Source organism: Marmota marmota, unplaced genomic scaffold, assembly GCF_001458135.2.
Source record: "Marmota marmota marmota unplaced genomic scaffold, marMar, whole genome shotgun sequence".
Taxonomy (NCBI): Eukaryota; Metazoa; Chordata; class Mammalia; order Rodentia; family Sciuridae; genus Marmota; species Marmota marmota.
The window spans coordinates 5806341-5811167 of record NW_026000205.1 but is presented as its reverse complement, the minus strand read 5'-3'; positions in this window follow the sequence as shown (position 1 = coordinate 5811167).

Below are 4827 nucleotides of genomic sequence, written 5' to 3'. Positions count from 1 at the left end.
AACCAGGGCCTTTGGTATGCTATGCAAGCACTCTATCACTCAGCTACGCTCCCAGCCCCTCTAACACCTGCAATTAATGAGAATGATAATCTGTACCCTTTTACTAAGTACCTCTCATGTGCCAGGCACTGCACAGGGGCATTTCCATGCATGACCAATTTAAGGCCATGGTATAAAGAGAGAGGAAATGGAGCAATAGGACCTGGGAAGATGGGTCTGGGGAGACCGGAAGTGGGGGCATGGGGGTGCAAAGAGTTCCTCCATCTGGGGGAAATATTGAGCCAGAAATGGGGAAATCAGGGGCAGGTACTAGCTAGGACCTTAGGTGACTTGCAGCTGGAATTAGTGGGAACAAAGATGGAAGACAGATCTGGAGGCTGGGCCTGGAGTAAGGTGGCCTGGGGCAGAGCGCAGCTGGCAGGCAGCAGGGCTGGAAGGGTAGGACTCTCTGCATCAGGAGTGTGTAAGGGGGAGACCAGGGGCTGCTGGTGGGGGAAGGGCCAGGGCTGCCCTGGGAGGTTCTGTCCTACTGTCCTTCTTAGTGGGCAAGGGTGTGAATACATCAGAGGGTGGAGGAGCTTCAGATCAGGAGGAGAAGGTAGAACGTGTGGGCTGAAAGAGCACAAGGACACGTGGGGTTTAGGGTTGCAAAGCTCAGGGGTAGCAATGACCCTACCTGGATCTCTTTGGCATGGAAGGCCACGATCAGGCAGAGGAGCAAGATGGTGGAAATGCTGATCATACACTTGACCAGGAATAGGTAGAGGGCCCACTGTAGGAAGGATAGAAAACACGTGAGGTCCAGGTCTCCAGTCCACCAGTCCCCTGTACCTTCCTTGGAAACCACCATCCCTTCCATTCCCCATTTCCTAGCCCCTAGACCAGTCATTCCTGGTGTTTCAGTTCAGAGACATCTCAGAACCATTATGTAGTCCCCAGGGAGATGCTGTCTTCCTTCCCAAATGGACAGCCCTGTCCCAGATGCCATGTTCATCTTCCTTCGTTCTTCTCCCTGGATTCAGACCCCCTGAAGGGAGACCTTGAAGCTCATGCACTTTGTTATTCTCCTGTCCCCTTCCAGTAAAAAATACTGCCTGGGTTATATTTTTCTTCAGAGCGTCTAGAAAAAGACCTCTGGCCTCCCCTTCACTCCTACCCAACTGATCCTGCCCTAGAATCAATGTCAATGCTCACCCAATTCCAGAAGAGACTAGAAACCACCATTCAACCCCCAAGAACACGACACCCTTCCCTGCTATCTTCCATGAGACTGAATCCTTGAGACCCCAGCCCCAGGTCTTAGAATGCCCCCCAGTTCTGCCCCCTGCACCTCCTCCTCCCCTCTCTCCTGGCTCCAAGCCCAGGGCAGATCTAGCCGGAAGCACAGGGCCTCCAGAAACCACGAGAACTCTTTTTTCCTCTCTTTGTGTGACAATACCTTGGAGGAATCTAGAATTCTAGAGGGGGAGATTTAGAGGGGACTGCTGAATTCCCTAAGAAGGGTTAGTTTGGGGTATACTGTCAGGGGAAGGGGCCACCTGCCCCCCCCCCAGCCCTACACCTGTTTCTCCTAAGGCTGCCAGCTCCCCTGGTTGGACCTAGGCCAGGGCTCCGCCTCTGAGCAGGGGAAGAGGGCCAGTTTCCTGCCCCAGGGGGCCTCCCCCCATCCCCTCCCTGAACAATGGTGCTGTTGTCCCTAGCCCTCCCCCACCCCTTCACCCTTCCAGGGCTCCCTGGTTCCCTGTCTGTCTTCAGTGTGTCTCAACCTCATCTCATTCAACAGCACCCCCCTCCCCACACTGCCGTGCACCTCTCTGGTGGCCCTCTCTACTCTCCCACTGAAACTGTCTCTACTTGGACCCTTACCCCTTTGAATTCCCCTTTCTCTGGGGATGGTTGTTTTGAGATCTCTCTTTCTGGTGGACTTTCTGCCACTCCATATGGATTTCTCAGTGATTCCCAAGCTCTATTTATGTTGGTGGCTGTCCCTCTCTGTCCCTTACTGCCTCTTTATCTCTGTCTCTGTCTCTCTCTCCATTCCTCCCCTCCCAAGCCAAGACACCTATCATTTTTAAAAACTATTTTGTTAGTTGTAGCTGGACACATACCTTTATTTTATTTACTTGTTTTTATGTGGTGCTGAGGATCGAACCCAGTGCCCCACACATGTGAGGCAAGCGCTCCACCACTGAGCCACCACCCCAGCCCCAAAGACACCTATCTTGTTCCCCTGTCCTTCCCAGGCTTTGGCGCTTCTTCCTGCAGCCCCTCCCCCAGGACAGCAGGTGTCTGGGACCTTGCAGAATGAGCTCATTAGCTGAGATGGAGGTGCAGAGGGGACCAGGAAGTTACCAAGGCAGTCACTGAAAGGAAGCGGAGAGGAGGGCCCGCGGCTTGTGTGAGAACTGTGGATCAGGGATGCAGCAGCTTTCCCAAGGTCCCACCCATGGACTGGACGCAGTGGCAGGTGGTGGAGGGAAGGAAGAAATGCGAGGCGAGGACAGGGAGGACGACAGTGGGGTAGGAAGGACCCCCTTGCCCCTTCCCATCTGCAGGCTCCCCTGCCCCACCTCCCCTGCTGGGCGCGGTCCTGGAGTGTGGGAGCGCCGCATCGGCCCGGCCATGCTTCCTGTTGGCCTGGGCTTCGGCTGCCCCACCTCCTCACTGCCGCTGCCCTCTCCCTGGCCGCCTGGCCAGAGGAAGCTGGCCTGCCTTGACCTCCGTGTGGCTGCCGGTTCCTCCAGAGCTGCCCACTCCCCCATCCCCAAATCTAAGACTGAGCTTCACGTCCCTGTCTTTAGCAGCCCGGGTCCACAACCCTGAGCCCAGACAGGGCTTCAACCTCTCCTTTCCTGTGGGCAATTCCGTTCCCTCTCAAGCCACTGATTCAGACCCTGGTCCTCCATCTGTCCCTATCACTGCCCAGACCAGGGCTGGAATGTGCCCGTAGCCTGCAGAGACCTGTTCTGGCCCCACCTACCCCCCTCAGAGTCAGCCCTTTCCCCCAAAGAAGTGTGGAAGCACCTAAGCCTCCTTCTCCCTCAGACTCCGGAGCCTGGGTTCAGCCCCCTCTCCCCGGGACCAAGGAGTTCCGGCTACACCAACCTGCCTCTCACTGCCTCCCAGGTGAGGAGCACGCACATCTGGGGGAAGCTGGGCTTCTAAGTGACGGTGATGGGGGACGGGAGGTGCCTCCACTTCCCACCCCCACCCCGGTCACTGTTCTGGGCTCTGCCCCTGGCAGTCCCGGCAGCGGGCGAACGTTAGATAAGGAGCCGCCGCCTACTGGAAGAAGTTCGCCTTTCTCTCCACCCTCCCTTCACCGAGGCCGGGGCCATGGGGTCAGCCTTCCTCTGACCTCCACGGGGCCTGCACCTCCAGGGGTCCGGTTACAACTTTTTCAAAGACTGAAACACTGTGACCCTGTTCCCTCCCCAGCTCTTGCAGGGAGAGACCCCCACATTGAACTCCCCAAGGTCTCAGGAGCCAAGGCCCCAAGTCTCCTCCTCCCTCAGACCCAGAGATCCAGAAACTCACCCCTCCTCCCTCAACCCAGGGGTCCACGCCCAGCCCTCCTCCCTCCGACCCAGGGTCCAGCTCCAGCCCCCGCCCTCAACCCAGGGGTCCGACCCCAGCCCTCCCCTCTCAGAGCCAGGGGTCCAGGCCCAGCCTCCCATNGGGGCAGAGCGCAGCTGGCAGGCAGCAGGGCTGGAAGGGTAGGACTCTCTGCATCAGGAGTGTGTAAGGGGGAGACCAGGGGCTGCTGGTGGGGGAAGGGCCAGGGCTGCCCTGGGAGGTTCTGTCCTACTGTCCTTCTTAGTGGGCAAGGGTGTGAATACATCAGAGGGTGGAGGAGCTTCAGATCAGGAGGAGAAGGTAGAACGTGTGGGCTGAAAGAGCACAAGGACACGTGGGGTTTAGGGTTGCAAAGCTCAGGGGTAGCAATGACCCTACCTGGATCTCTTTGGCATGGAAGGCCACGATCAGGCAGAGGAGCAAGATGGTGGAAATGCTGATCATACACTTGACCAGGAATAGGTAGAGGGCCCACTGTAGGAAGGATAGAAAACACGTGAGGTCCAGGTCTCCAGTCCACCAGTCCCCTGTACCTTCCTTGGAAACCACCATCCCTTCCATTCCCCATTTCCTAGCCCCTAGACCAGTCATTCCTGGTGTTTCAGTTCAGAGACATCTCAGAACCATTATGTAGTCCCCAGGGAGATGCTGTCTTCCTTCCCAAATGGACAGCCCTGTCCCAGATGCCATGTTCATCTTCCTTCGTTCTTCTCCCTGGATTCAGACCCCCTGAAGGGAGACCTTGAAGCTCATGCACTTTGTTATTCTCCTGTCCCCTTCCAGTAAAAAATACTGCCTGGGTTATATTTTTCTTCAGAGCGTCTAGAAAAAGACCTCTGGCCTCCCCTTCACTCCTACCCAACTGATCCTGCCCTAGAATCAATGTCAATGCTCACCCAATTCCAGAAGAGACTAGAAACCACCATTCAACCCCCAAGAACACGACACCCTTCCCTGCTATCTTCCATGAGACTGAATCCTTGAGACCCCAGCCCCAGGTCTTAGAATGCCCCCCAGTTCTGCCCCCTGCACCTCCTCCTCCCCTCTCTCCTGGCTCCAAGCCCAGGGCAGATCTAGCCGGAAGCACAGGGCCTCCAGAAACCACGAGAACTCTTTTTTCCTCTCTTTGTGTGACAATACCTTGGAGGAATCTAGAATTCTAGAGGGGGAGATTTAGAGGGGACTGCTGAATTCCCTAAGAAGGGTTAGTTTGGGGTATACTGTCAGGGGAAGGGGCCACCTGCCCCCCCC